This window comes from Dendrobates tinctorius, unplaced genomic scaffold (genome assembly GCF_039654945.1).
Source record: "Dendrobates tinctorius isolate UK_male_01 unplaced genomic scaffold, ASM3965494v1 ptg000201l, whole genome shotgun sequence".
Lineage (NCBI taxonomy): Eukaryota > Metazoa > Chordata > Amphibia > Anura > Dendrobatidae > Dendrobates > Dendrobates tinctorius.
In genome coordinates this window covers 11,142,857-11,162,813 of record NW_027361868.1, presented here as the reverse complement: position 1 = coordinate 11,162,813, position 19,957 = coordinate 11,142,857, and the positions used below count along the sequence as shown (strand labels likewise).

Sequence of the window (19,957 nt, the reverse complement as noted above, 5' to 3'; positions counted from 1 at the left end):
TTTCATCAACCAAAGTATCATTTTATTCAGTATAACAGCACCGACCTGACATTGTGTGTAGGTTACTGTGCACATTCCTGCTGACAGGTTCCCTTTAAGTAGGCGGCTTTATATAACAAGAGGGGAATTCGTTAGGAAATGGATAAAGAAAAAAAAATGGAGTATTACAGAATAGAAGAAATTACTAAAGAGAGTTATAAAATATGACGGTGTGGTTTTGCTCCTCAGAGAATTTTGAAAATTGTGTGAACAATTGGAAAAAAAATGTAGTGGAAGAGCATTAAAACTCGGGGGAGAGATAATCAACAACTTAAACATTAGTGGGGGTCTCTTTAATTTAAATGTTTGTTTATGTGGGTTTTTTTATTATTAGTTTTTTCTGAAAAATTTGAAAAAGGCTGGGAGTGAAGGAATTAGGCTGGGGTCACACTTGTGAGTGCAATGCGAGAAACTCGCGCAGGTCTCTCGCCTCAATACCCAGCACTGCGGCCGGCGGCTCGGAGCGGAGAGTTCAGTTGCAAAGAAATACATGCAGCCGCACACTCCAGTCCCGAGTGCCAGCGATATTGCCTTGTATTGAGGCGCAATTTCTCGCATTGCACTCACAAGTGTGACCCCGGCCTTAGGAAGATTGTTGTTTTAATCTAATTTCCTCTTTATGTATTGATACTGTATGTTTTGTACAATTTAATAAAGTTGCAAAATTCAAAAAATGAGCAAACAATTACAGCATTCTAATGATGTCACAAAGGGCTGGACGCTATAGAATGCCCCGTCACCCAGGGTTCCGTTGAGGGTTTTAGTAGGCGTTTGTGGAGAGAGGAGTGTTGGGAGTGACTTGTGCAAATATGATGCCAAGAAAGCGATTTAAGAGTATTATAGTTCTCTCGGATACCGAGGACAGCAGTGATGATGACGATTTACATCAGGTGAGTATCATTTTATATTCTTAAATAAATAAAATATATTTCGGATAAAAGTTCAAGAAAAAGATGGTGGGACAGAAAATATAGCTCCAAGTAGATGAGGCGATAACTCGGATCATGTTTGCAGAGTAAAGACTGCCCTCACTTGTAATATTTGTGACAATATGTCCATGTACAGGATACATAATATTCTATGAAGACACATAAATGTCACCACCGCCCCCATCCATATCCTAACCATAAGTGTCCCATACCCCCGTTATACTCTGTACATGAATTAAGCACAGGACAATGGAAACCACACTCATATCGATGTCTACCTCTAATCAGTGGAATATGGAGTAAGATTATAGATTGGAGATGTTCATGGTTATAGATTCTGACGTGTTTGTCATTTTTTCAGTCTCATCGAAGAAAGAGGCCAATACCGAGGTCTCCAGGCCAAGATAACACCACTGGCTTCAATTCGGACCCGACTCCGAATTTACCAGGTACTGTAACCCTAATCTAGTAAAGTCTCTGATGTATTAATAACCAATTGTAGTCACTGGGTGCAGATCACGTGCACATTGTGGTCAGGGCTTAGATTTATCTTTATTATACGTCTAAGGTAGAGTTTATATCAAACATTTCTGTTCAGCATTTGGTCAGGAATATTCATGCAGGCATTATAAAGTCAGACAGAAATGGGATTTGAGGATTGCTTCTCATGGTGACCACGTACAGGACACATTACTTTTGATATTGAGCCTCAGTCTTTGCTATTACAATAGTCTAATAATATATTTATGTTGTGTTGCCCCCACAGATCTGATTTTACCAACTTCAGATGATCCGGACAGTTCCAACTGGTAAGATTTACATCTCCTCCATTACTAGATACATGATGGGGATTAATGTCTAATGATGGCTCATATTCTGTTACATTCATTTCACAGCTACGATGACATCATTATTGATGATGCCGATTCCAATAGAGCAGGAACATCCATGTTTAATAGTAAGTTATCATTTCTAGACACAATCAAGGTTTATGTTATTGTAGAAATAGCAATGAATTTTCAGTTTCCAAATCTAACAATTACAAGGGCGCTGATCAGGAGTTGGAACAGTGAGCCACCTGGAAAATGTGCTGTAAATGCCACTGTCAGAGAATGACAGCAGCATTTAACAGGTTAACAGAAGGAGGCAGAGCTCCAATCAACTCTCGGCTGTCAGAGGCAGATGATGGATGAATGACACAACCAACATCTGCTGGGAAAGAGGCGGGCTCAACTCCTGAGCTCTCTCCATTCATTCTCTACTGATGAGCATCGTACATGGTTGTTAAGGGGTTAAATTAAAGATACCTTACAGAGGTAATCCTATTTTACACATGCTTGATTGGTGTGGATCCTGTGTCTCGAATATATCCATATTGGGAGAAAAAGTCACCGCCATGTTGACTTACGGCCATTGTTGTCCCTACAGAATTTATTACAGATGTGTAATACATTTGCTTGTGTCTTTTCGGAAATCCAATAGACATCAATGGAGAAAGCCCTGCACCAAGGAATCCCACATCTCCATTAAAACCAATGGAGGCTACCATGAATCAGCAAATGAGGTGATAGGACCTCTAGTCTTATTTCACATGAAGGCCCCAGAGAATTGACCCCTTCCATTTGAGGGTCCATCCTCCGGCCACTGAGGACATGTTCACTTCTGATCTTGTACTGAGCACATACAATATTAATAAGGATAGATTACCTGAGCAACAGATGGGATAGACGTCTGAGAAAGTTTATGGGCCCTGTTGTTGCTGAACCCCATTATAATTTCAGATCCTGATCCCAAAGGATGATCCTGTGGATTTCTGGTGGTCTGGTCAGCAATGTGTTCTGCTCTGGTCGGATCCCATATCCATAGTCTTATTAGTTCTCTACACTCTCTATCTATAGACCCCTCTCTAGTACGGGCCTGCATACTAACATGTCTGATTTGAGCCTTATAAAAAGTATTTTCACTTTTCATTATTTCTGTTCAGATAATTTACCATCTGATAGCGAGGAGAGCTCCGCTACACAGGAGAGGTAAGTTAGGCCAGATATATCTACCTCTATATAAAGCACTAGCTGAAGAGCCCGGCGCTGCCCGGGCATAGTAACTAACTGTGGTTAGTTATAACAAATTATAATTATCCTCCATCACATAGTCCCGTGCCCATATACCCATCATACATATCCACCATTCCATAGTCGAGTGCCTATATACCCATCATACATATTCTCCACCCCACAGTCCTATGCCCATATACCCATCATACATGTTTTCCATCCCATAGTCCCATGCCCATATATACCCATCAAACATATTCGCCATCCCAGTCAAGTCCCCATATACTCATCATACATCCTCCATCCCAGTCACATGCCCATATATCCATCATATATATCCGCCATCCCATAGTCCCGTGCCCATATACCATCACACATCCTCCATCCCATAGTCCCGTGCCCATATACCCATCGTACATATCCGCCATTCCATAGTCGAGTCCCCATATACTCATCATACACCCTCCATCCCATAGTCACATGCCCATATATCCATCATAGATATCCGCCATCCCATATTCCCGTGCCCATATACCATCACACATCCTCCATCCCAGTCCCGTGCCCATATACCCATTATGACATCATCATCACCATGGCAACCGTTAAGACATAACCGTCACCAATGCAACCATTGTGACAGCATCTTCGCCACTGCATCCTATTATGACATTAGCGTCGCCATGGGAACCATTATGACATCATAACGAGGGGCGGGCTTGATACACACTTTTTCCCCATTATGTAGATAGGGGCAAAATTGTTTGGTGAGTTGGAAGGCGAGGGGTTAAAATTTCACCTCACAACATAGCCTATGACGCTCTCGGGGTCCAGATGTGTGACTATGCAAAATTTTGTGGCTGTAGCTGCGACGGTGCGGATGCCAATCCCGGACATACACACCCACATTGAGCTTTATATATTAGATGAACTAGGCAAGATGTTTCCTGTGGATTTATATAGGATTCCTTATCTTTGCCAGGACACCACGATGTAACGTCCCCGGCTGTTTCCTGGAAGATGTCATTTCTCCTACTTCCATCTATGTTACCCACTTCCAGGAAAATAAGGAGGAGCTGGTGGAGCGACTGTACAACTGGTACAACCGGACAGTCTTCGATAATAAGGTATCACATCTTATCATGGGTTTCTGGGTGATACATGACTTCTCTATTATCTCCCCCTTTAAACAATAAATTCCAAGAAAAATGGCTCTAACTTTCTGAAAGGCAGATTCCTAACCCCTTGGTCATGTTTCTGTAATATAGTTATTGAGTATCTCAGGTAAATCTCACATAGTTTGGTAAATGCCGTCACCGTCTTCTTATCTGTGCGATGAGAGGAAACCTTAGATGATCCACCACTGCAGAGACAAAAAAGATTAGCAACTTTTGGCTTGAAGTTGAAAGGATTTTTACATTTATAAATAAAAAACATTTAGTTGATATTTGGACATTTTAGAATAAGTTTATTTTTATTTTTGTTCTCACATCTTGGACTTCTCGGTAGACCCCGTGCCTCATACAAGTAGACCAGTGCTGTAAATCAAACTTAAGAGTTAGGGACTTTACAAGGTTGGGGTCAAAGAGTTTACAGATGTAACGGAATTTGTTTTCTTTATTTTAGCTCCCTTTGAAAATGGACATTTCGTGGAGCAAGAAGATGGGAACAGCATCCGGCCGATGCTGGAATAAGCTGCAGAACAACCGCCGTCTCTCACGTATTGAGCTTTCTGAAACAGTCTGCGATTCTGCCGGTAGGTTTCACATCACATCCATCCTACAGCTTCATAAGACAACCTGTGTACAGGGCAAATAAGCTGCTACTTGTTATGTAGAACATCTTATAAACTCATTGTACATACTGTCATAAGAAAAACTAAGTACACCCTCTTTGAATTCTAATATTTGACATATCAGGAGAAAATTAAAAAAAGTATCAGCTCTATAGAAAGTCCTAAATGTAGGGAAATACAATCTCAGAAAACAACATGAAAAAAAAATATTGCATCATTATTTATTTAACAAAAAGTAGGCCAAAAGGCAAAAACGGCGTGTGATTAAGTACACCATTGATGCAACTTCAAGTTATTGCTGCTAAAGGTGATTCTAAAAGCTATGGATTCATGGGGTGTACTTATTTTTCACTCCGTTTCTGCATTTTGAAGTAGTATTCGGTAAATAAATAATGGCACGGTTGACTTGTCACGTGTTGTTCATCTCAGGATGTAGTTTGTATTTTGTCCTGCTCTGTAAAACCAAATAGTTCAATCAGGGTGTACTCAGATTTTCTCATAACTGTATAATCTCTTGTTTTAGTGCGAGTACGATCCACCCTTGCGCACGAGATGTGCCATGCCGCCTGTTGGATAATCACCGGTAAACGCAAAGACAACCATGGCCCGTTATGGCAGGTTTTCACAAGAAGGGTAAATCTTATCCATCCTGAGCTGCCAAAAGTGACACGATATCATAATTATACCATCAACTACAAATACAAGTACAAATGCGACCTGTGTGGTAAAGAGTAAGTGGATTTTATGACTCATCTCCTCCGGACACACAATCACTGCGGAGAGACGTCCGTGCGGTTCTGTTGGTAGAATGCTTTCATACTTTACTACTATCAGAGCGGACTGACGTCTGGGGGCTGTAGGGTTCAGGATACTACATGTTATATTTTCTGTGCTGGGCCAGTTCATAATATATTGATTTCAATTTGTTCTTGTTAATATAATCCATGGTATTAATGAACGTTCATTCCAGCCCAGTAACCAATATCCCTCTTATCTTTGCAGAATTGGGCGATTTAGACAAATACCTGACAATAAACGTAAATGCCGCCGGTGCGGTGGACGAATGCGTCAACTACCCATCAGCTAAACATGTAACTATTCTTCAGAATATTTAGCCTCTAATTTGGTTTCTTTAAAATGTAAAGTCGAGACACTTTTATATATTTTCCCCTGAGTAGCGAGACAATGGATATCTGTGTTCATCACCAGCAATTAGCAGCAAAGATCCAGAATCCATCCTCATAGGTCACCAGATAAACCCTGGTTACATTTCCCATAACTTGCTGGCTATGGAATGATTGACAATTCCCAACAATTATCTACAATGCTCTGGAAAACCTTCTATGAGTTTAAGCTTTGTTGGATGTAATTATTTTCTTTATATTTTCAGGTTCATTATTTGAACAGTGAGATTTATCTAAATATTGTCATCTCATCCACCTGTGATGGAGGTAAGAACGAAACTTCCATTATTGTCAGCAATCAATAATAAAAGTGATTTTTAAAATATTGAGAATCTTGAGTCTCTAATTTTGTCTTTTATCATTTAAAGTTTAAATACTTTTCTATATTTTGCCTTTTTTTCACCGTGTAGGGAGACAATCAGTTTACGTCTTCATCACAAGCAGCGAACAGCGAACATTCAGAATCCACCTCTTCTGATGGACACAAAGCTTCTAACGTGTGTTTCCCAGGTAAATATTTCTGTAGTTTTCCTCCATTTATATATGTTCTTCATGTCAATAATATAAATCATCGTAAGTAACAATCATTCTTGTTTTCAAGAAGTGCAACAGCGAGGACATGATAGTGTAAGCAAGGCGTAATAGAAGAAATGCAATATAGTTTTTATTACTGTATTTATTTGTTCTAATTATTATTTTTTCTTGCTGCACAATTTTTTTAAATTCTGGTTGAGAAAGGAAAGAAATGATGAAAGTTATCAGCCTACTGCTGCGGAAGAATCGCCAACACACTGACGGGCGAGATGAGTCCCTCAGACATTGCACGCCGTATAGATCTATTGTGAGTGCTCTCACCATAGCCGTATGGTTCATGTCGCATTTTTCTAACATTACACTATTATTGGCAACTTCCTATTTTCAAGTTCCATATTGGCCTTCTTTGTAGACAATATATAATGCAATATTTCACGTCTATTTCAAGTTCAGCTGATGACCAGAGATATGATGGTGAAGTTGCCTTCTGTGAGTTGTTTCTTTTGATAACCAGTATATTTTGTTAAGCTTTTTAAAAACATCTTTCAATTGTTTTCAGGTTAATGAGAAAGGCGACTTATCGCTTCTACACAGGCATGACACATCTTGGAAGAAAAAGCTGAATACCTGCACCGACCTGCGCTGAGAACATGATCAGATGCAGTTTCCTAGACCTGGAGAATCTCTACAAGTGTTGGACATTTGAACTTCAATAGTCATCAATTGCTTGTTTTTTTCTAATTTTTCTGAGTTAGATATAAATACCAATAAAAATGAATATATTAATTCTTTCTAGTTGGGATTTTTGTTCTGCAAAACGATTGCTGTTGATAAACATATTATAATGTTGTCTACTTGTGCTATTCAGACATAATCTGCCTCGAACAACCGAGAGGAACGGAGCTTTGTCTGCTGCTGTTAAACCGTTAAATGCAGCTGTCAATCTGTGAGAGTATTATTTAACCCCTTAACGTCTAATGACGGACACAGTCCATCATGGCCGGGTGTCAGTTTCCGCACCAGGATGGACTGTGTCCGTCATGTATGTATAGTGTCACTAAAACTTGCAAACACACAGTGATAAGTACAGTGCCGACAGCTGTGTATGACAGCTGAAAGGCACGGGAAGAGGTGCAGACACCTGTAGCGTAGCTACCAGGGGGGAAGAGGGTGCGGTTGCCTCGGGCCCCTTGCTCTGAGGGGGCCCACCCAGAGCTACTGCCGCTGGGTGTTCCACCTGAGTTGTAATCAGGGTTACCAGTTAGGGGTCCACTCAGATTTTTTCTCCCTCTGAGCTGAACCCCTAACTACGCCTCTGGCAGGGACCCATACTGTCGGTCCCCGCACCCAGATCGCTGTAATCGGGCAGTCAATCTGACTGACCGATCACAGCATGACCATGCAGTAGATGCTGAAATATCAGCACTTCCTGCCCGATCAGAGTAGAAGCTCTGCACTGACAGTGCCTGAGCTGCTGCTGTTAGAAACTTGTTTGAAATCTAGAATCAATTTTTATCCCACTGTAAGAGGGTCAGGGCCTAGCCCTGTAGATATTGTTGCTATTAGTTACCTGTAAATGATTGCCATATTTGATTGCATCTTATGTACATATCTGTGCATTATGTGTAAGCTGTATATGTGTGTTTATTACCATAATGTATTATATGTATAAGTTAGGGACAGTGCAGTTAGTAAAAAGGACACAAGATGGGGACACTGAGTGCACTCATTATGGGACACAGTGGTAGGACACTTCAGGGTTAATTGTAGGAGTGTTAGCCGGGAATGAGCTGAGTGAGATTTCCTGGTAATAGACAGGGTAGCCCCTGGTGCTGCTCAGAAGGTATTGTTCCTGGGCCGCACAGCTGACACACAAATGTGTGAAGTGGAATCCCTAGCAATCGAGAGCAGATGTGGGGGAGTTGTCAGAACAACAAAGTGAAGTGTGATACCTGCAGCAACGTGGTTTAAGAAGTCAGTCGAAGAGTCATGGAGGAAGTGCCAGCACAAGACGGGGTGCTGATGAAGTAGTCGAGTGGGTCACCAGCTAGTACACGAGCAGGATAACCAAAAGGGGTGGACGATCTAGTAGATGAATATATCCGTGTCTGGACTGAAGTCGGTTCCAGGGAGATCGGTCGAAGTGCCATTTTCACCACGCTCCTCGTCTCGTAGTGACTTTGTGGTCCATTCTGGTGTAGCTGAAGAAGCTAGGGAAAGCTGTAGAAGATGTATTGCTGGTACCGTGTCAAGTGTTCTAACGGTGTATTGGATGTCCTGTGGAAAATAAATCTTACTTGTTTGAAGTTGTCCTGGGCTCTGCCTCCAGTCCTTTGAACTTCAGGAGGAACGTGGGATGCACCAGGAATGAAGCAGCTGCCTCAGTGAGTACTGGGACGGCTGATGTGTCTACCCCCCTCCCAGTGTCGCCTCAGTCTCCCTGTCCGTCGGGAAAGAGGGAAAGAGAGAAAGAGAGAGAAAAAGTTGGAGATGGCTGCACGTTTGTATTCGGCAGATGAGGCTTACGCCATGATCTGTTCGGATACAGACAGCGCCAGTGAAACGGCGGAGCAGTTTTTGCTGATGTTGTCCACTAGTTCTAGCGACGATGAGAATCAGCAATAGTGCAGCGGGCGAGAACATGCTAGCGCTACTGCTGCTGTAAGTGATTGGGTGCCCATGGAATCCTACACTTCGTGCATGCCAGAATTTATTTCTGCCACGGGCGTCCATATGGACACTGCTGAATTTAGGGAGTATGAACAAATTGTGGTAAGCATAACACATGTGGGTAGGGAATGATTGCAGAAATAACAAGGCCAATTGCCACCTACCACTCAATCATGTGTGCCTTAACCAGACAAATACAGGGCCAACTGCAGAGAGCATGCTAAGAAAAGACTGAAAGCAGTCATAAAGTCCCATTAAAATTAATCGTTTTATTAGGTACAAATAATTTAAAATAGATCAAATACAATGATTGGGGCAGAAAAAATTGTACACATCAGGTGATCACACATAGTTCACGGCATACAGGCCAAACCCTCTACAATTACATATATAATAAATAACCACGAAATTGGTGTAGGCAAACATAAATATTCATCTGGCGCCACAAGAATAACATGTAGACATATTGCCAACAATATACAGATAGAACAACACTACTCTCAGAGCCAGTGCTCATGTAGCACAAGAAGGGGGCTGTTTTACACATGGTTAGAACCCCCTATCCCGCCCGTGCAAATGCCCAGAGCAATTGCTCAATATGGCAGCACAATTACGATGCAATACAAAAAATAAGAGGTGCCAATAATCATCTGGTGCAGGGAGAATTACACATGGGTATACTTCAAACAGTCATAAATTAAGAGCCTGTGCTCATATATAAGAAAAAGCGTTACTTTATATTAAGTTGAAACCTCATATACCACCCATGTAATATCCAGAGCACATGCTCAGTATAGCCCCAGAGAGATTCCAATAATAGGTGAGCAGCCACACACCAAGAGCAACATTTACCTAAGTGGCAGATGAATATTGCAGAGGATCCGTACCTTCAGCCCTTCCCCGACGCGCATTTCGGAGCATGAAGCTCCTTCCTCAGGGGGCGTGGAGAGAGGATGCAATCGCCATGTTTATATGCCGTGCCGACCGGATGCGCCCATACACCGGCACACCGACTACACTGAGCAGAGGCGCAGCCACCTCCCCCAGACGCTGACATAGGAAACACGCAGGGCCCCACGTGACCTGTTGTCAGACGGCAGGAGGAGGGACGAATCTTCAGTAGAATTACACCACAGCCGCCGCAAATATTGCAGGTGACCTACTGGAACCCGTATGGAATAATAATTTCCACACTTGGATGTGATCAAAATAATTTTCCTATGCTGAGATAATCTTATAAACATGCCCCTGCTATGTACTGTGTAATGGTCGTGTCTGACTGTGCAGGAACACAGTCTGATCATACCACAGCTCCTGAATAGGGGGGGGGGGGCAAACCAGAGAAAACAGACATTATAGCACGGAAATCACAGCTGCCGCTTTCTGTGAGGTAAAACATGTCGGAAAACAGAACTGTTTCACCTCAGAGAAAGAATTAGCTGCGATAATTCAGGGTCTGATTGATTATTGTATTGTGTCTTTTTTGTTTAGGGTTTGGCGTTTTGCTTTTTTTGCTGTTTTTCATTTGCGCCTTTTTTAAACTCTATTCTATTTGTGTTTGCCTGTTTGTTTTTTTTTGTATTATTTTCTATTCACCGTTGTGGATGCGATTTGGAATTTTCAGATGTTCTAATTCATCAATTGCAACTTTATAAAAAAAATTTAAAAAAGTTTTGCACAAATATACTCCAGTTCCCCTTGGGGGTAATTTATGTACATCTACTTTTTTTTTTTTCCCCATACACAAATGTGATATTAAGTCGAGTCGAACGAAATCGGCCGACTATAGCGAAAAGTCGGGAAAAGTCGTGAAACACGAAACCCAATGCAAGTCAATGGGGAGAAAAGTCGGCAGTGAGTGGAGGACTGTAAACACACCTGGCATGAATTTTAACCCCAGAGGCGGCGAAATCTCTCTCGTCTCCCTCTCCAGCTGCGCTCCGCTTCTCTCATTGGCTGAAAAAAGTCACGTGCAAGCATTCGGCGAAACCTGACTTTGGTGCTTGGGTCACCAACCGCATGGCCAACTTCATGCTGTGGTCAGGTTTCGTTTCATGAAACCCGACTTTGGTGAAAGTTTGCGACTTTTGAATCTGACCGACCTGTTTCGCTCAACTCTAATCGCAGGGCTACCGGCATCACAAGGCTATGGGCACCGCAGCGACATAAGTCCTGTGATTGGCCTGACTCCTGACTAAAGGCCCTTTTACATTTAGCGATGCACCAGCGATCCGACCAGCGATCCGACCCGGTCAGGATCGCTGGTGCATCGCTAAATGATCGCTAGTGAGCTTTCATACAGAAAGACCTCACAGCGATGCAGCAGCGACACAGCGCACGATACTTACCATTCACACACAGCGATCCTGCGTCCTCCCGCCCGCGTCCAGCGTCGCTCGTCGTCACAGCAGGAAGTCTCAGCAGGAAGCGCCCGACGAGAAATGGAGCCGGACATTCTCGCGCGATCAGCGATGGACAGCGGGGGAGCCGGTCGCTGGTAAGTATCACACATAGCGATATCGCTAGCAATATCGCTATAACGTCACAAAACCGGTGACGTTTTAGCGATATTGCTAGCGATATCGCTTAGTGTAAAACCCCCTTAAAACTTTTGCTCTGTTTCTCAATCTGGGGTCACGGTCAGTTTATGAGCAATTTTTGTAAAACTGAATATAAACAAATAATAAGTACTCGCGCTATGAATTTCATGAATTCTAGACAAGAAGTGACGTATACCCTCCGATAGAAGTTCAATTGAATGAGCTAGAAATTGAAGGAACAGGTATTTAGGGGGTTGATAGGAATTATTGCACTCATATAAAACAAGAATAAAAGGTCTAATTAATAAATATTTAAGAACGTGTCAAGTGCAATAAAAGCAATAATGTCAGTGCCTTTCAGTATGTGCAAATAAGCAAGAGAAAAATCATAGTATGTAGTAATGGCACTGATTTATGTGCACAAAGATCTGAAAACTAATATACCATTGGCGCTTAATGGTGCTAAGGATATACAGTGTGACCAAGGGCCAAAGGCCAAAACAGGTTGCTGATGCCATGCAGATATAGTTAATGCTGCCCCATATAAGTGCTGGGAGTGCTCAAAGGTGCTGCGCTGTAGGGCAGACAAGGTCAGATACCTGCGCTCTGAAAAATACTTTTTACTCCAATCAGTGGATCGTAGCGTACTTATCTTGGGTTCCGTATCAAGTCTCTCCGGAGTAGCAGTGAGTCCTGGAGCGTTGTCCCGGCCGGTGACAAGTTGACTGAATAAGCTGCTGGAGCGCGGATGATTGAGGTAAACGGTGTTGGGCTGTGAGCACAACCCCCATCTGTGTCGGGCACTCAGGCCATCCTCATGGAGTCGGTTTCTATCCATTTGTTCAGACACATGCACATTTATGGCCTGCTGGAGGTCATTTTGCAGGGCTCTGGCAGTGCTCCTCCTGTTCCTCCTTGCACAAAGGTGGAGGTAGCGATCCTGCGGCTGGGTTGTTGCCCTCCTACGGCCCCCTCCACGTCTGCTGGTGTATTGGCCTGTCTCCTGGCAGCGCCTCCAGCCTCTGGACACTACGCTGACAGACACAGCAAACCTTCTTGCTACAGCTCTCATTGATGTGCCATCCTGGATGAGCTGCACTACCTGAGCCACTTGTGTGGGTTGTAGAGTCCGTCTCATGCTACCACGAGTGTGAAAGTACAACCAACATTCAAAAGTGACCAAGACATCAGCCAGAAAGCACTGAGAAGTGGTCTGTGGTCCCCACCTGCAGAACCACTCCTTTATTGTGGGTGTCTTGATAATTGCCAATAATTTCCATCTATTGTCTATTCCACTTGCACAACAGCATGTGAAATTGATTGTCAATCAGTGTTGCTTCCTACGTGGACAGTTTGATTTCACAGGAGTTTGATTTACTTGGAGTTATATTCTTTTGTTTAAGTGTTCCCTTTATTTTTTTGAGAAGTGTATCTATAAATACATGCCAACATCACATCAGTGTCTCCACCCCAGACACACGGTGAATGAGTGTATATGAGTCTGGTGCAGAGACCACAGCCCCTCAGGGAGCAGTGCGGTGGCTGGGCGCTGTACATTAGTCCCCGCAGGCTGCACTACATGCTGCTCTTACCTCTCCACCGCACTGCTCAGGTCTCCTCTGTGATGCATGAGACTGTCGGTGAGTCTGGGCGGTAGTCCCGGGTGTCAGGGCCGGGCAGGAGGGCGCAGGCGGGGTTTGGTGCTCGCACTGTGGGCAGAGTTATAAGACAGGTCAGTTCGTGCAGTGACACCGCTTTATCTCCCAAGTGCACCGGAGACTTATAAGAGCAGCCGGGGCTGAAGTCACGGTTGTGACTGGCGGCGCCGGCAGTGCGCCTGTGCAGTCCAGGCGCAGCCTCCGTTCTTCTCAGTGAGCGCCGTGCAGGCTGCTGGCAGCTGCAGTGGGACCAGGTGTTGGATTTAGCCAGAGCTGTGAGGGGCACTTCTGCCTTCTGCACCTTAATGCCCCCGTCGCCAGCTCCCATCCTGCTACTAGCACCTACAGGTTCCCTATAGGAGGCCATGATACACTGGGGAGGTGGAATATCACTGAACAACTACACACATACCCCCATAAGTTGCTGCAATTGATTTTTGCTTGTAGCTGTGGTAAAACTACAACTCCCATCATGCCCTGGCAGCTGCTGGCTCTTAAAGAGTGCTGGGAGTGGTAGTTTTGCAGCAGCCTCACAGCCTCTGGCTGCAAACACAATTATTTTAGAAGTAAATAGTCCCATACGGCCTCATATGATACACTACTACCCCGCACAGCTGTGGCCACAGTTCACACAGATCACTACGCCCGGGCCCGGTGACCTTCACCTCAGGCTGCTCCTCGCCATCCTCTAAACCCCGCCTTGTCCTCCATGGTGGCCGGTGTGAACGGAGAATGATCCCAGTTCCCTGGGTCAGCCGCTCTCTCCGGCTACTGGAGCCGAGCCGCCATGTTTGTTTACGCAGCGATCACAGTTCAACAAACTTTATTGACATGTCCACAATATAACACACAGTGCCGGTAGGCTGCGCTGCCCACAGGAGGCGGGTGCTGTACACCGTGACCGAGCGCTCTCCCCACCACGTCCTCCATACAACAAGGAACATAGCAAGTATATAGTTAATTGTAGGAGAGGCTGCTGCATGGTAAGGGTCCAGATGGGCTCTATATCTACCTGTCTCTCTATTATCTGTCTGTCTCTCTATCTATCTCTATATCTGTCTCTCTATCTATCTACCTGTCTCTATATCTGTCTCTCTATTATCTGTCTGTCTCTATATGTAATGGTCACGTGTGACTGGACACACCGCCTCCAGCAGGGCGAATTTATATTCTATGAGGGGGCAGCATTATACCCTATGAGGGGGGGCAGCATTATACCCTATGAGGGGGGCAGTATTATACCCTATGAGGGGGGCAGCATTATACCCTATGAGGAGGGCAGCATTATACCCTATGAGGGGGGCAGCATTATACCCTATGAGGGGGGCAGCATTATACCCTATGAGGGGGGGCAGCATTATACCCTATGAGGGGGGCAGCATTATACCCTATGAGGGGGGCAGCATTATACCCTATGAGGGGGGCAGTATTATACCCTATGAGGGGGTGCATTATACCCTATGAGGGGGGCAGCATTATACCCTATGAGGGGGGCAGCATTATACCCTATGAGGGGGGCAGCATTATACCCTATGAGGGGGGGCAGCATTATACCCTATGAGGGGGGGCAGCATTATACCCTATGAGGGGGGCAGCATTATACCCTATGAGGGGGGCAGTATTATACCCTATGAGGGGGTGCATTATACCCTATGAGGGGGGCAGCATTATACCCTATGAGGGGGGCAGCATTATACCCTATGAGGGGGGGGCAGCATTATACCCTATGAGGGGGGGCAGCATTATACCCTATGAGGGGGGCAGCATTATACCCTATGAGGGGGGCAGCATTATACCCTATGAGGGGGGCAGCATTATACCCTATGAGGGGGGCAGCATTATACCCTATGAGGGGGGCAGTATTATACCCTATGAGGGGGTGCATTATACCCTATGAGGGGGGCAGCATTATACCCTATGAGGGGGCAGCATTATACCCTATGAGGGGGGCAGCATTATACCCTATGAGGGGGGCAGTATTATACCCTATGAGGGGGTGCATTATACCCTATGAGGGGGGCAGCATTATACCCTATGAGGGGGGCAGCATTATACCCTATGAGGGGGGCAGCATTATACCCTATGAGGGGGCAGCATTATTCCCTATGAGGGGGCAGCATTATACCCTATGAGGGGGGCAGCATTATACCCTATGAGGGGGGCAGCATTATACCCTATGAGGGGGGCAGCATTATACCCTATGAGGGGGGCAGTATTATACCCTATGAGGGGGTGCATTATACCCTATGAGGGGGGAAGCATTATACCCTATGAGGGGGGCAGTATTATACCCTATGAGGGGGCAGCATTATACCCTATGAGGGGGGCAGCATTATACCCTATGAGGGGGGCAGCATTATACCCTATGAGGGGGCAGCATTATACCCTATGAGGGGGGCAGCATTATACCCTATGAGGGGGGCAGCATTATACCCTATGAGGGGGGCAGTATTATACCCTATGAGGGGGTGCATTATACCCTATGAGGGGGGCAGCATTATACCCTATGAGGGGGGCAGTATTATACCCTATGAGGGGGCAGCATTATACCCTATGAGGGGGGCAGCATTATACCCTATGAGGGGGCAGCATTATACCCTATGAGGGGGGCAGTATTATACCCTATGAAGGGGGCAGCATTATACCCTGTGAGGGGGCAGCATTATACCCTATGTGGGGGGCAGCATTATACCCTATGAAGGGGGCAGCATTATACCCTGTGAGGGGGCATCATTATACCCTATGAAGGGGGCAGCATTATACCCTATGAGGGGGCAGCATTATACCCTATGAGGGGGGCAGCATTATACCCTATGAAGGGGGCAGCATTATACCCTATGAAGGGGGCAGCATTATACCCTATGAAGGGGGCAGCATTATACCCTATGAAGGGGGCAGCATTATACCCTATGAGGGGGGCAGCATTATACCCTATGAAGGGGGCAGCATTATACCCTATGAAGGGGGCAGCATTATACCCTATGAAGGGGGCAGCATTATATTCTGTGAGATGGCTGCATTATACCCTATGAAGGGGACAGCATTATATTCTGTGAGATGGCTGAATTATATTCTATGAGGAGGCTGCATTATATTATACTAGATGTGTGCCCGATGCTATTGCATCAGGAGGGCAATAACATCACGATGGGGGCAGCTTTGTGGCACTGGGGGTGGCGGCCTACCCACTTCCATGCCGTCATAACCGGCAGGAAAGACTGTTTTGCGGCCTGTGCTGGAGATGGTGTTTGGCGCCACCAGAGGGTGGCCGCACCCAATCTCCAGCACAGGCCTCAAGCCGCGGTGTTTCCTGCTGGCTGTGCCTGCACATACAGGCAGCGGCGGGATCCGCCGTGTGTAGTCATGCGGTGGGTCCTGGCGGGGTTCCGGCGGAGGCATCCCTCTCAGTCCCCCCACATTACACCCCCTCATTACACCCTCTCATTATACCCCCTTCATTACACCCCTCTCGTTATACCCTCTCGTTACACCCCTTTCACAGCCTCGTGATCGCAGCGGCGGCCTGGATCCGAGCGGCGGCTGGGATCCAAGCAGCAGCCGAGATCCCAGCGGTGTTCGGGATCGCGGCGGCAGCCTGGAACGCAGTGGTAGCTGGGATCCCAGCGGCAGTTGGGATCGCAGCGGTGGCCTGAGTGGCGGTCGGTATGGCAGCGGCGTTCAGAATCGCAGCAGCGTTCGGGATCGCAGCGGTGGCCTGGATCCGAGCGTAGCTAGGAGTCGGGATTACCGCTGCGTCCTGGATCCGAGCGTAGCTAGGAGTCGGGATTGCAGCTGGGTCCTGGATCCGAGCGTAGCTAGGAGTCGGGATTGCAGCTGCGTCCTGGATCCGAGCGTAGCTAGGAGTCGGGATTGCAGCTGCGGCCTGGAATCCGAGCGGCATCACTTGGGTGTACCAAAATGGCGGTCGGTGTACTTCCGGTACGGCGCACTGGATTGTGGGATTCGGGGACATCCAGACGGAAGTGGACGACAGACAATTTAAGGCAACTATATATATAGATGAGGGGGCTGCTTTATATTCTATGAGGGAGGCTACCCCAACTCTTGCTACATAATTAAGATTTGTACTACCTTATATTATACCCGGACCCGCACAATTGGTGGTCTTGTTTTATTTCTATGTAGCTACATAGTGGGCCCCAAGAATGATTTTCTCTGGTGGGCCCAAGGTGCTCCAGTCCGAAGCTGCTCCTGTTGGTGTCTATGATGGTGGATTTTATCAAATGTCTGAAGGACGTGTCCAATCTGACCTCTTTTTGGTTGTTGGAATCTCTTTTCCTTCGGTCTGAGTGTTTTCTGAATCTTCTGTATCATTGAAATATTCCCTTAGGCGCAGTTTCCTGAAATCATGTTCTATATCACTGCAGAGTTCAGTTTTATCTAGGGCCTTGGTAGGACAAAATGAGAGTCCTCTAGAAAGCACAGCCAGCTCCACTGTGTTGGGTTTATAATCTGAGAGATGGATGACACAGATGCTTTTGTGTCTGGAATGGAGTGGTTGTCCAAGTTGTCAGGTTTTGGCTTTGTTTTGTATCTGTTTGTATAGAGTCCTGAATTGAGGCGACTATTCAGCTTCATCCACAGGACATTATCCTATGGTTTTGTGCTGTCTGAAGCGTTTCTTCGTGCAGGAATCCAGTGTAATTGCCACGTTGATTGCAAAGCGTTAATTATTTCCAGCGTGATTATGTCTAATCATATCTATAGCATGGAAATAAAGGATTGAAGTATTGCAGCCTACTGAGTGCAAGTGCAAAAGTTCTGGATTTAACCGCCAGCACGACACCAAAGATGATAATTACCCATTCATTTAAAGAAAAATTTTAAAAAAAAGGAAAAACAGATCCACCAGGTGCTGCTATCATCTGTTTCCAGAAGATAATAGGTATCCTGCTCATAAAGCGGCTGTATGAGATTAGAAAAACATGGCTGCTTCTGTCCAGGGACAGCGCCACTCCTATCCATGGGTTGGGTCTGGTATTACACTCAAACTCATTCAAAGTAGTGAAGCATCAACATTTCTGAGGACCTGAAGATGACTATCGATCTATGGAGGACGATCACTCTAGGCTACTACACCTGTTCCTAGTACAGAGTCTGTACATACATTTGTAATCAAAAATATTCAACCCCTCATTGCAAATTAGGTTTATTAGTAAAACATACATACTTTTAGCAATAAAAAAAGCTCAACACAACTAATATTACAAGTGGTTTGTCCAAAATCAGCACAAAATATCACTGTTAGTGACTCCTGCAGTCTCGCAATTATTCACCCCTCCTTGACAAGGGTCTTTAGTATTTAGTAGAGCCCCTCTGACTGTTATGATCTGCTGCCCCTCTAGCTGTTATGACTTACTATAGACATGATGCATAGCTAGACAGCTGCGTCTGGCAACATTCCTGAGCAATCTTAGTCTATTCTTTATGGTTGATGGCCTCCTGGTCAGTAATATTCTTGGTTATGTGTCCTGCACCACAATCTTTAAATCCCACCAAAGATTTTCTATGGGGTTGAAGTCAGACGACTGACAGCCAAACCTTGGTGGGTTGCTTGGATAATTGTCCTGCCAGTGACCTCCAAGCTTCATCTTCCTCAAAGTAGAAATGACATTTTCTCCTAAGATTTTCTGACACTTGATTGAATCCATTTTGGCCGTCACACGCTGCAGGTTTCCAGTTCCCATGGAAGCAAAGCAGCCATACGGCATCACTGAGTCACCACCATGCTTTACTGTAAGCATCATTGAGTCACCACCATGCTTCACTGTAGGCATCGAGTCACCACCATGCTTCACTATAGGCAGGGTGTTATTTTCAGCATATGCTTCATTCTTCCTCCTCCAGTCATTCCTCCATTTATTTTTTATTGCTCCACAGAACACAATCTCAAAACTTCTGTGGCTTATGTTATAAGTCATGAAGTATGGACATGGAAACCTTTAGCATTTAGCATGCGCCTTACTAAACCCTCAGTGCTGCTGCGCCAAGTCTTGCTTTGTTTTTTTATTTACAATCACTCATAGGTTTTAGACCATCTGCCTTCTCAAGAACAGCTGGTGACATTGTCATTCTGCCACGTTCAAGTATGGTAGCCGGTGTTTTTATAACTTTGAACTTGTGATCATGGCTTGAGGCAACTACTGTATATCTCTAGTTACATTCGATGTATATATATAGTTCTGTATTTTTTTCTTGTTTGTGCATGCCAATGATATCTTCTAATAACTTTCTGGACCACTTGCTTGACATAATAGTCATGTTTCAAATATGCAATCACCTGTCTCACTCAATAAGCCCCCAGCCAGTCCGGGTATTTCATGTGTTTTATTTCAATCATGACCTGATGAAACTAATGAAGCTCTTTAATACATTAGTGGTGCATGAGACATCACCTGATTTATGAATCTGTGCTCTTATGATGGAACCTTTTCCGGGGGGATGAATAATTCTGAGAATGCAGGAGTCAGTAAAAGTGGCATTTGATGGTGTATTTGGAGAAACTACTTGTTATATTAGTTATCTTAAGCTAT

General features: G+C 45.0%; 1 protein-coding gene and 2 long non-coding RNA genes across 3 annotated transcripts in view; 2 read left to right on the top strand and 1 right to left on the bottom strand.

The window, feature by feature from the left end:
* Positions 1-14,202, bottom strand: LOC141056941 (uncharacterized). The gene is made up of 3 exons (XR_012221959.1): positions 14,069-14,202; positions 13,338-13,454; positions 1-4,385 (listed from the first exon to the last, which is right to left on the bottom strand). It is a non-coding gene; the product is annotated as an uncharacterized lncRNA (long non-coding RNA).
* Positions 6,205-7,366, top strand: LOC141056879 (uncharacterized). The gene is made up of 4 exons (XR_012221949.1): positions 6,205-6,268; positions 6,412-6,511; positions 6,740-6,842; positions 7,095-7,366. It is a non-coding gene; the product is annotated as an uncharacterized lncRNA (long non-coding RNA).
* A 47-nt stretch (positions 14,203-14,249) lies between the features above and the next one.
* LOC141056940 (germ cell nuclear acidic protein-like) overlaps positions 14,250-19,957 on the top strand; it is a 60,030-nt gene continuing 54,322 nt past the window's right edge. The window contains exon 1 of the transcript XR_012221958.1: positions 14,250-14,386. The gene's annotated coding sequence lies outside the window, so the exon portion shown is untranslated. The remainder of the gene's footprint in view (positions 14,387-19,957) is intronic.